Source organism: Excalfactoria chinensis, chromosome 10 (genome assembly GCF_039878825.1).
Source record: "Excalfactoria chinensis isolate bCotChi1 chromosome 10, bCotChi1.hap2, whole genome shotgun sequence".
Lineage (NCBI taxonomy): Eukaryota > Metazoa > Chordata > Aves > Galliformes > Phasianidae > Excalfactoria > Excalfactoria chinensis.
In genome coordinates, this window is record NC_092834.1 from 883,801 (window position 1) to 896,578 (window position 12,778).

General features: G+C 53.2%; 1 long non-coding RNA gene across 1 annotated transcript; it reads right to left on the reverse strand.

Annotated features, from left to right (window-relative positions):
• Positions 1 to 10,540: 10,540 nt before the first annotated feature.
• Positions 10,541 to 12,270, reverse strand: LOC140256587 (uncharacterized). The gene is made up of 3 exons (XR_011904810.1): positions 12,244 to 12,270; positions 10,816 to 10,961; positions 10,541 to 10,685 (listed from the first exon to the last, which is right to left on the reverse strand). It is a non-coding gene; the product is annotated as an uncharacterized lncRNA (long non-coding RNA).
• Positions 12,271 to 12,778: the final 508 nt, after the last annotated feature.

Below are 12,778 nucleotides of genomic sequence, written 5' to 3' on the forward strand. Positions count from 1 at the left end.
AGCTTGGTTGTTTCCTTCTCACATCAAGCCTGGAGCCATCACCGTGCCCCTGTTCACCACGATGGGGATTGTCTTCTGCTGCTGGGTGACACATCAGCATGGTGCCAGTGCCGGGAGATGCTTGGGGACGGTGCAGCCGCCGCACTCTGAACCCACCCAGCGCCCACATCGCACATTCCTCCGCCTCCCAACACGGTGCCCGACAGCCCCAGCACATCCTGTGAACCAGGACATATGCAGCGTCCTGCGGGGCTCTCCCCATGATGGATTGAACATGACAGAGCCTGCTGCGAGGGAGAAATAAAAAGCCGGAGCTGCACTCTAACTGCTCGGCTTCCCGATAATGTACGGCAGTAAATGGTTATGAGTGCATTTAAATCTGATTTGAAGCTGGGCGGAATGAGGGGCTGGCACGGGGGACCATTAAAAGATGAAAATTGCAAGGAATCTTTTGTTGGAAGGTTTGGGAGCGCACGGAGCTGGAGGGCTTCACCCAGCCTGGAGGCACCCAGCGCTGCTCTCAGCCATCCCAGCCCACTGCCGTCCTTGGCAATTAATTGGGTTTGACTACAGCCTTCCCAAAGTGCTGACAGAGGAGGTGTTGGAGCCACGCACGGCCTCGCTGATTTCCATTTGCGTTATCAGCAAGGCACTGGATATGCATGTGTTATAATTAAAACATCTCCAGCCTCGCACCCTGATTTCTTTTTAGTATTATAAATTCATAAGGACTCTTCATATATAGATAGATTATATATATATATATATAGATCTTGATGCTTGATTGCTGACGCTGCTCTGACTTCAGCATTAAGGCAGATCCACGTGCCAGGCCAGTGCAGTGGGCACCATGGGATGCTTGAGGCCGCAGCACACAGCACCTTTTGGGCTGCATTCCCTGCTCTCCACACTTCTGTCCTTTTTTGAGCAGCATGAGGAGCAGCTCCATGCAGAGCATCACACTGAGCTGGTCCCCTGCCCTGTGCCCCACAGCTCCCTCCAGCTGTGGTGCATTTGCTGGGCTCAGCTGCTCCCGCAGGCTGTGTGTCTGGGTGCTCCTCCTCCTCCTCCCCAGCCTGGCTTTCTGGGGCAGCCGTCAGGAGAAATTACCCTTTGAGTAACCAATAATTAGCAGATTACAGTGTTTAGGGCCTGGCGCTGGGGCAGAGGTTGTTAGCTTGCCTTCAAAAATACAAAGAAGGAAATAAGCAGGGTGGCTCTCAGCTGCCGCCCAGCCGCACCCCTGGTTGGCACCCGCTGCGTCACAGCCCCGTGCAGCCAAGGTGCCCATGTGTGCCCTGTCCTGGTGGGGCTGGGAGGTGGCTGGGAACGGACACCCCATAGGAACGTGGCATTTCCTATGCTGTGGCTTTTCCCATGCTGTGTCTTGTCCCTGAAGGGTAGCAGTGGGTGTTGCTACAGGTGTAGTAAAGCTGTTCTGTGGCAAGCTGTGCCACACTGTGCCATCCCCTGCCATGAGGAGTTGTGTTGTTGTGCCTTTCTGTGTAATAAGAGGCTATGCTATGCTGTTCCGTGCCATGCCATGCTGTGCAGTACCATGCCATGCTGTTTTCCTCCACTGTGCTATGCCATACCATACTATGCCATTCCATCCCATCCTATTTGATGCCATACAGTGCCATAAAAATGCTATGATGAACTGTGCTGTGCCATGCCGCACCACACCATGCTTTTTCATCCCGTCTCATTCCATGCCATCCCATGTTGTTCCATTCCACTCCATGTGGTGCCATATTACAAACCATGCCATATCATAGTGTGCTATCCCGTGCTGTGAGGAGTTGTGGCATTCTGTGCCATACTGGGCCATCCAGGGCTGTTCCGTGCTGTGCTGTGCCATCCATGCTGTGATTAACCATGCCACGCTGTGCTGTTTTCCTGTGCTGTGCTATGCTGTGCCGTGCTGTGCAGTGATGAAGCACACTGTGCCATGCCATGCCATGCTGTAACAAACCACGCTGTGCCATGACAAGCTGTGCTCTGTGCTACCATGCCATTCAGTGCCGTGCCATGCCCCCCCAGGCACAAACAGCCCACTGCAGGCTGTGCTCCCTAGGGTGCTGCCCGTGCCATCTGCACCGTGCTGCCCTCTTTATGGGGTGCCCTCCTTCTCTCTCCCTGGGGACAAGCTGGGGCGCCCCTGGCGAGCACACATTGCTCCCTGCAGCCAGCAGGACCCCCCGGTGCCCCCACACACTGCATTGCTGTGGCACTCACGCCATCCCCCACTGCCGACTCTGGGAACAGATGGCAGGAGGAGGCTCTGGGACACCATCAGCTGTTGTTATCGCTAGCTGATGACACGGAGTGTAAATTCTGTTGGCACTACTCCCTTCGTCTGTTCTGCCTCTACATCCCACCAGTTTTAATTACTGTAATTGAGTTATAATGAATGATTGTGCATTACCATTGTCTGTAATGTGGCAGGGAGTATTCTGTTCGTTACACACTCCATCTAACAACATGCCCCTCCTCGTTGCTTTGTTTATCTGGTTGAAGGGTGTCATCACTTCAAATGGCACAGATAAAGCAGTGCTCGGAGTGGCTGCGTCGCGATGTTTATCAGTTTTCTGTTCTCAGGCGCCGGCGCTTCGCTGAATCCCGGTGGAAAACGGCAGAAAGAGATAAAAACTCATTTGGCTTAATCCCTCGTGGAAGGAAAAGCAATGAAAAAAGGCAACAACAGCAACACAAACCGCCACCACAACACAAAGCCCTGCAGAGCTTCAGACCAGTTGGAAGCCAGTGGCACTGGCTGGCACTGGCTGGCACTGGTAGGCATTGTTTGGCAGCAGTTGGCACTGGTTGGCACTGGGTTGGCACCGTGTTGACACTGGTTGGCACTGATTGGTACTGGTTGGCAGTGGCTGGCACTGTTTAGCAATGGTTGGCATTGGGTGGTGCTGGTTGGCACTAGTTGACACTAATTGGCACTGGTTGGCAATGGGAGGGAGGGCAGTTTGGGGGGTTGGAGCCACACTTGGTGGGCACGGGAGCAGCGAGCACAGGAACTGCACAGCGCTCCAGTGGGGATCTTTTCATTTCCGAGGTAGAGGCCAAGAGCACATTAATTTTTCAATGCATTCCGAGAGCGCCCATCGTGTTCCTGGCTCTAAGAGGATAATAACTTGCTCGCGAGCACCTCGTATTTCTTGTAGGCTGCGGCTGGCTTCGGAGAAAAGTGTTGTGTGAGCACTTTTGTAAAAGACTTGGCCCCATCTGCGCAGTCAGTAAATGGCTGAGCTAAATAACACATTGTTAGCAATAGGAGCATTTGATAGTTTTAAACCTTTCTTCTTTCTTCTTTTTTTCCTTCTTTTTTTCTTTCCAAGGTAAATTCCAGCGGGATCAACACTACACAGGAATTGCCCCGGAGGAAGCTGGCTGTTCCCCAATTCATCTTGTAAAAGAGACTCATTATTACTGTTGAGCTGAGATGAAACAATCCTCTGGAATTAACCAGCCTCGTTTTTGACCAGCCGATGTTTTGCCACAACGAACGTTTTTATTGTCACACATAAAAGGCAGGACCTAACAGCCAGGGGGAGGAGATGGGAGGATGATAAAGCTGGGGTGTGCCGGCCTGCACGTGCACACACACACACATACACACACACACACACACACACACACACACACACACACACACACACACACACATACACACACACACACACACCTGAGGATGCTGTGGCCATTGCCAAATTCTGCACTGAATGAGGTGATGTGGCCACACAGTGCCATCATCCCACTGGCTTATTATCATGGAAGCGTGAAGGTTGGCAAAACCTCCAAGATCACCAAGTCCTCCCCACTGTGTCCCACTGACCGCATCCCTACCATGGGCAGCCCCACTGCATGGACACCTCACGAACATCCCTCAGCCCATTCCCATTGCGGACACATCAGGGCAGATCTATGAGCAGTTCCCCTCCACGTGAGCCCCCACCACATCCAGGAGCTCTCAGTGAGGGACCCAAGCAAACAGCCCTGCAGTTTCACAGCGCTTTATGGCAGCACAAAGCAGCTGTGCTGTTCTCCAGGCACGCCAAAGCAGTTTAATTACATTTTGACACTAAGAGCTGTTTTATTATCCCAGTTTTTGTTGTATAACCAGAACATGCGATGGATTGCAGAGGCATAATCCATTAATACTCACTTGTGAGGATTTGTAGCTTTGGACTTGTGGCCTTATACCTTCCTTGCAGATAAATATATTATGCCCCGGCGCAGCCTATCTGGGGGAGCTCACAGCACTGATGGACGCAGTGTTTATGGGCCCCAATTAGAGCATAGCGCAGTGGGGACACGTCCTTGGAACACTTCAGTGCTCAGTGATGATGCAAGCAACCGGGCTGACCTCTGCAGCTGGGTTATTAAAAATGGAAAGGTGAAGGGAGGAGAAGGGCCGCCTTCCCTCCCCAGCAGTGCAGGCAGTGCGATGGCTGCATACAGAGCACTGTAGGCATTGCTCACTTATGCAAGCAAGACAGAAAGCAACGTGCGATTGCAGCACGCAGCTCTGCGGACCAATCTCAGAAGCAAATCTCTTTAATTTATGAAGGAGCTCAGCTGAAAACACACAGATTCCCCCCCTGTACCTCCCCCACCTTTGCATTTTGTCCCGACCGTAAATTTTTAGCGACAGTTTAGATCATTGGTGACATCCCCATAACCTGCTTCAGACCTGCCATAAAGGTTCCCAACAATGTGAGGATGATTCACCAAATCCCCATTTCCAAATCTCCCCCATGCTCAGTATGTCAGCAGCAGCCACGGCTCACCCTGTCCTTGTGTGTTGTCCCTTTCACCCTGCCTGCCACCCACTGCCACCAGGAGAGATGTCCATCACTCCTGTAGGTCCCTGATGGCTGCACCCAAGCAACTGGCTGGGACCCCAGCATCCATATAGGAGCAGCTCTGCACCATTCCCTGCACCTCCGTGCAACGTTTGGCATTGCACCGTGCTGGTTCCTCATGCACAAGCATTTGGTGGCAGCAAACTGGTGATCTCACCAAATCACAGGAGCTGAACAAGGGCTGCTCCCCGTAAATCCACTCTGATTGGCATCAATTGCACTGTCCTCCTCCAACTCTCTATTAATTGAGTCCCGTATCAGCCGCTCCATTATTTCTCCCGGGATCGATGTCAGGCTGACAGCCCTGTAATTACCTGGGTCATCCTGGTTGCCCTTTGGAAATACCAGCACAACATTAGCTTTCTCCCAGCCCTTTGGAACCACCTCCATGCTCAAAGTCTTATTGAAAATCAACATTAACGACCCAACCGTTCCCCTTCACCGACTGCTTTAGGACTTCTTGAGCTAGACCTGCTCATTTGCAAACACCTGACTTTAGCAAGAGCTCAGCATCAGTATGAGCCAAGGTTGTCCTGCTGCAAAAAGCCTTCTTTCAGCCTCACTATTGCTGGACTGCAATGGGTGCTGAGCTACGATGGGTGCTGAGCTGTAGCATTGCTGAGCTCCATCCCACCTGGACTCTCCCCAGCAGCTGTTTGCTCACAGCACCGAGCCGTGGTGACACCGTAGGTCCCGGCCAACCCCACAAACACAATGAACAATTGTGGAGCTCCATCGGATGCTTTTGAACCATCATCTGACCTTCCCTGGCAGCAGGCTGGGCCAGACCCTCATCCTGCCCCCCCCCCCCCCCCCCCCACTACCCTGGGGATGGCACCAAGCAGGTGGGAGCAGGGCCAGCCCTCACCCAGCACCACAGGGCAACAGCAGCACCCAGCAAAACGGTGCAGGGATGAGAATGAGGGATAAAATCAGTGTCTGCAGCCATGGTGAGACAAAGGGCAACTGCTGGGCTCATGGGCTGACAGGGGAGTGCTGCGTTCCCCCCCTCCCATTTTCTCTCTGCACATCACCTCTTCCAGCTGCCAGAAAAGAACAGAAGTGAGTGCAGCAAAGGGAAGACAATATGCATGCGGCAAAGTGCAGTCACTGCCACTGGGAGAAAGGAGGGGAAGGTGAAGGGTGAGCTCAGCACTGTGCAGCCCCAACTGCTGCAGCCCCCGAGATCCCACCTGGAAGGAGCAGCGACGGCCAAACGTGTACCTATGGACCAAGAGGAAAGGAACTGTGACAGCAGAGCAGTGTGATTGCAGCAGGGATTTGGGGAACTCCCCCTTGTGCCATTTTTCCCTTTAACTTTTTCTTTATTTAACTTGTAAAAAGGCCATTTTGTAACCTCCCCCCCCCCCGACCCCTCCCCACTTGGGTGCTTTATTCTCCAAAGCAAGCCTGAATGGAGCAATGTCAGAAGAGGGGAAGGAGCTGCCCTTGCAGCACCCACAGACAAAAGCTGCACTTTCTGGCATAAATTGCTGAGAGACAGTCAAGGGCTCTTCAGAGCGGCTGCACATTGTGTGGCTGTGCAGCACAACACAAGCCACAAGATATTCTTGGCCCGCACACACCCATCATCAGATAAAACCATAATGGAGCACAGACACCAACCTCTCATTTGTGACACGCTGAAATGATTGCAGAGGGCTTTGTTCGGGCCGGCATGCAGTGCAGCCCCGTGTGTCAACCATCTTTGTAATGGGACAGCAGAGAGCTGCTGGTGGGCTGCATGCAATTAATGACCTGCTGTGCATGCAACGACCTGCACGCCTGCAATGGCCTTGTCTGCATGCATGCGATGGCTTGCACACGTGCTGTAGTTTGATCTGCTTGGAACAACTTGTATACATGCAATGGTGCTGCACACCATGGAGCTGCCTGGTCTTCATGAAATGACCTGCATGCATGCAATGACCTGGAACAGATGTGATGGTTTGGTCTGCATGCAACAACCTGCACAAAAGCAAGGCCTTGCACACATGCAACGCTCTGGATTGCATGCAGCTGCCGGCACGCATGCAGTGGCACGCACAGATGCAACAGCCTGCTCTGCATGCAACAACTTGCTTCATGCAACAAGCTGCTCTGCATGCAAGGACCCGCCCTGCTGCAATCACTGCACGGGCTGCCCTCAATGGCTGCATCCCTGCACCCACCGCCGCCGCCGCTGCCGCAATGTTTCGGAATCAGGCGTTTAATGAGAACAAAAGAAATTAATTGGTGGTTTAGGCCTAATGAGACTGCTGTGCAAATTAACAGTCCTCATCAGCAGAAACAAACAGAGCCCTTCAATGAATTGCTGCGGAGCATGACGCGGAGGGAGCTTTTGCCGGGCTGATAAATAGCGGTCGGGAGGGACCATCTGTGCTCCCCCCGCACGCGGAGCGGGGCTGAGCGAGCAAAATAGATCTCAATAAAGCATAAATTCTCCGCTTTATTCAGCCGGGCCCAGCTTGACACCGCCATCCTGCCGCGAGATAAAGGAGACAACCACTCTATTTGCATGTGAAAGGAGCGCAGCCGCGGCCCCCCTCCCCGCAGCCAATCCCGCCCCCCCCACCCCCCCACCCCGCGTAGTGCGGAGCTCTGATTTCAGGGCGCAGTTCCCGCCCGGAGAGGCACAAAGGGCCGCCCCCCATTACCCTCCCTCCCCCCCCCGGGCCGTCACACTGCCCCGTTTGTTCCCGCTGTTTACTTAAGGCGTTCCGCAGTTCCCAGCGCGGATTTGTGCCGCTGGGTCGGTTCACTTACGCCGGGAAAAGAGGGGAGGGGGGTAAAAAAAAAATCTGTCTGATCTTTAATAATCAAAGTAATTAGAATAATCCTTTCAGGGCCGAGCGAAGGATTATTCCTGCGTGTCATTCGAGTTCCATCCTCATTTGGGGCTCATAACAGCCCTTCAAAGTGCTTTTATTTTTTTCCCACTGTAGCCGCAGACCCCGACCGCTCCCGGTGCTGCTCCCGGGGACCCCGCGGCCCTTTCGGGTCCTTTGGATGCTGCGGGGACCGCTCGTTGTCAGATAAGGACCCCCCGATGGACGGACGGGACGTCCCGGACCCTCAGCAGCGGCCGCAGCTCTGCGCCGTCTAAAGGGAGCGCTCATTACGTCGGGGGGGGGGATTAAGGAGGTCCTCCAGCTCACCTACACTGCGCTTCTGTACACTGGAGAGGAACAAAGGGCTCTGGGCTTGCCAAGAGGAAAGAACAATGGACACAGTTCGCAGACGCGGGATTATTATAATGTAAATAAACGAATGGGAGAGGACAAAACTCAGTTAGGCCCTTCAACTTTTCATCTGGCGGCGAACAAGAGGGATAAACACAGCCTTTAAAAGCCGTGCCACGAGAAGCACAGCCCCCTCCCTGCATTGCCACCGCCCCACAACCGTGCGGCTGCGATGGGCTGGGAAGCAAAGCGGGTGGGTCGCACCGTGCCACTTTATGGCCAGCTGCAGGGGGCAGCCCCCTTAAGATGCACGAAGCAGGGAGCAATCCCATAGTGCACGATGCAAGGAGCAGCCCTAAAACGCACAATGCAAGAAGCAATCCCATGGTGCACAAATGCAAGGAGCAGCCCCATGGCACGCAGAAGCAGCTCCCAGCCAGTGGAGCTGCTCTTATTTTCCTGCCTCGTGACCTTGGCTGCTCACCTCCTCATGCACACGTCTGGAGGCGCTGCGTGGGAACAGCGAGTGCACGCTGACCTTGTTTGTGCTCAGCTGGCAGTGCTGTGCAGCAATGGGAAGCCAGGAGCCAGGCTTTAGCAAATTGTAGCTCTCTCGCCAAAGCAATAGCCTCCCTCTGTTTTCCAGTGGCCACACGAGGTGTAATGAATCAGTGTTTATAAGTTGCCAAGTGGCACAGAAGCGCAAACAGAATGGCAAATAGCATCATTTCTGCTCCAAGACAGCAGATAACCCAAGCATCACATGCACCAGGATTACATGAGTGTGAGCACCAGTATGAGCGTGCACACTGCTCTGTATGGGCACCTCTGCTTCTGTGTTGCTATGGGCAGGGGAAGCATTCCAGGCTCAGGGCTTTAAATTATGAACAATTATCAGCAGGAAAATGACAAGAATGGGAAAATTAACAAAGAGCTCGATACATGCAGCTAAACGACCAACATAAATGCATTCCTATTAGGCAGTCAATATTGGGCTGGCAGCTCCTGTCTGCGCCTGTTTCTCATCAGACAAAGCCTTGACCTTGACCTCATTGTCCTGTTTGCTGGGAGACCGAATCCCATAACAACTCGTTGGGTGAATGTATTGGACTGGTAATCCATAAATATTGATTCATTGTTTGCAGTGTAATTTAAATGTCAGCTATAAGCCTGGGGCAGATAAAGATCTGTATCAACAATAAAACTGGATGGAGGCTGTAAATCCCCCAGGGCAGCCCGGGTTACACAGCGGGTACATGGAGCAGCGTGCATCCTTGGAAAGGAAAAGGGAAAATGGAAAGGAGAAATGAGACAGAGCCCCTTTTCCTGTGCGTCAGGAGGAAGGATGGCATCGATCCTCCATGCAGGCAGTGTGGTGTGCAAGGCAGCGGTGCTGGGGAAGGGCACTCAAGTGAATGAGGTAATTCCTTCCTCACAGCTCTGCCTGATGGAAGTGAGAGAATTTAGCACTGAATGATGGAAATGAATGAAGACGTGGAGTCATTGAGGGCGTTTTGGAAGGTGATGGGCACACGCAGTTGGACGGAGCTGTTGTCTCCATCTGTGCTGCTGATGCCCATCGGGGTGGTAAGCAACAGTGCAAGAGGGGCTGGATGGACACAGCAGACTTCACCCAAAGCTCAGCCCTGTGCTGCAATGCATTTCACCCCAAAGGGACTTTCTGCCTCTGATGGGGCCCCTCTGCATCAGGCCTTGCTGCTATGAGCCAAACACCATGAGGGCCCCACACTAAGGCAGGAGCAGGACCTGCTCTGAGCTGCACCTCACACTCCTCCTCTGCAGCCCATCTGAGCCCTGGGAGCTCTCTGGAAGGCAGCATCAGGTGCTCCCATAGGGATGGCAGCCACCACAACCCTCCTATCATGGCACCAAGATGTGTATTCTGTTCTCATTAGGCTAAGGGGCACCAAGTTCAGAAGTTTAATTCAAACCCCCATTATTGTGACCTTCCCTTTGTGCTCCCCTTGTGATGATCAATCCATGATAAGAAAATAAAACAATCTTCCCAACCTCCCCCCTTCAGCCCACAGGATGTACAGAAAGCCATAATCTGTCCCTGGGAATAGTTTGGAGAGGGGCTGAGAGATGATATGCTCCAGCAAGAGCACGGGGGAACCACAGCTTGCTGCAGCCTCTGCATTATGGGAGTTCTGCTTTAATCCCCTCTGCTGAATGAGGCGACCAAAAAGGATGGAAGGCATTAATGCAGATGGGCAATGGATTTTTGAAGAAGGGGAAAGGCAGTGTTCACTGCTGTCAGCAGCGTGGCATTGGGTGCAGAGCTATGCTGGGGCACATGGGCAATGTTCTCAGCCCCTTCCCCTGCTGCAGCAGCTGCTGCTCAGCTCCAGACCCTGGAAATCCCATTAGCAGTGCATTAATTACTGCATAGAGCACCAGCAGGCCGCAGCCTGGCAGTGGGGGGCACAGAGCACTGAATGTAACCCCAAGCCCAGTGCTGCTGCTTGCTCCAAGCATGGAAATGGTGCAAGGACTCTTCAGACAAGGATTAACACCGGTCTGGGCTCCTTTGCCCCAGCAATGCTTTCCCCTTCCCAGTCCAGGACATTGGGCAGCAAAATCTGGGCCTCCAGCTCTCCATCTGGGGAGGAAAAAAAGAGATTTTCTCCTCCTAAGCATTAATAGCCCATGGCTGAGGGACAATTGGATTGCAGACATCATAGAAAATCTGGGAGGAGTGCCAGGTGCTGCTGAGCACCACGCTTCAGTACCTGAGCACAGCGCTTCCCTGCATCTAAATCCTGTATTATTTATTGAGCCTCAGCTTCATACACACGCTCCAGAGGATGCTGGAGGTGCGTGGCCCTCCTGACAGCTTCCATCTCATGTGCCACGTCCTCAGGATGCTGCAGCCATGCTAATGGGGAGAGACACTCTGAGTAAATGCAGCTCAGCGCTCCGGTTCTGCTCAGCCCAAATCCCTGCAGTTGTGAAAGGCCACCCCAACAGCCTCCTCCCTCCATGGATCCAGCTGAGGTTTCCCGAGGTCACAGCCTGGATCCTATGAGGCTGCTGGGGCCAAGGATTTGCTTTCCAAAGTTCAAAGCAGCTCCCTACCCCAATTCCTGCACTGTTTTACCATGAGCCCAGCCAGCTCCTCTGGCGCCACTGGACATGGGGGATCCTGTTCTCATAGAGGACTCATTTGGGGGTCCCCGGGCCCCACTCCCCACTTCACACAACCCCCCTGTAATTCCAGAGCTAGCAGGATGGGCACCCACCAACCCAGCAACAGGATTTGACCCCATATGTTTTCCCTCTGCATTAATTTACATTCCAGGAATGGATCAAGAAACCAAATAAACCATCGAGGCGATGCCAGCTCCTACATCTGCCTCCAGAGGCCTTCAGCCATGGCCACAAATGTTGCCTAATCCCACGACTGAGCTGCTTAGATGCGGTCTCCTCACCCCTTCAAACCCCCTTGCTCCATCCAGCATTGAAGACCATGGCAAACAGGACTGAAACACACAGAAGGGGAAAGCTCAAAGTGCGTGAATGCCTCAGCAGAGATTTAATTGGTTGTGATGACAACGGCTCCAGGTCTCAGCAAGGGGCAGCACCTCCCACTGCCCAGCCCCAAAGAGCCCCTACTTGGGTCATTTTTCCAATGGGTTTACAAGGAAGTTGTGTCTCCCCCCCCCTCCCCTTCAGTTTTTGGAAGCATTTCAATGTCAGCCGACGCGTTCTGCTTTGATCAACAAACTGTGCAGGCACCGGAGCTGATGGTAATAGAAAGCAAATTGAAGCAGGCTGGAAAAGTTGAAAAGGAAACACCGAGTGCTGAGCCAAGGGGCTGAGCCTGGAGCAGCCCACGCTGCATACAGTGCCTTGTGACATCGGCTGTGGTGGGGATGTCCTGCCTGTCCCACTCTGCCCTGCTGTGTCCTACCACATCCTGCTGTGTCCTCTTCCTTTAAGGAATGCCATCAGATAGGGCTGATGTGGGGAGATGATGGTGCAGAGCTGTGGTGCTGGGGAGCAGGCAGGATTTTGGGGCATACACCAAAAAGCAATAACGCAACGCTATAATGTGATGGAAAACACAGCAATAACGATGGGGTGACAAAGTCCCAAATGAGGACAAGCCCAAATGAAGCAGCCACAGATGCAGAAACAAAGAAAGAAAATTGGCTTACCTTTAGAAGCCCTCAGGTAGGCAGGAATCTCCAGCAAAGCTCCCTTGTCTCCACTACCAACCCTTAAATGAGGGCTGGAAAGGGGTGGAACCTGGCTCCACCCCTTCCTGTCTCTCAGGTGCATTGGATGCACCTGAGCTCCCCTGGTTTGGTCCAGCCTTCCCACCAGGTGCTCCATCACTGCATCAGGCTGTGACTCAGCATTTCTGTTACAGCCATCCAGGATGCCCGTGGTACTACCCAGTGCAGCTGGTGGCACGCAGATCATTTCCTGTTGCACAAACACATGGTTGAACTACTCAATGGGACCCTGCAAAGCAATGGGAAGGGTTCCCCCCCCCCCCCCCCCCCCCCCCCATCCTGTGCTGACCTACCCAAAGCTCTCCAAAATCCAACAAGACAAACCGTCCAGCTGCCTTGCAACGTGGGCCATTCTCAGAAGACCTGGATCACAGAATCATAGAACTGTAGGGATACCAGCAACCCCAATGGCATCCCAACAAACCCCACAGAAAACCCTGCGTGTCCGCGTCTG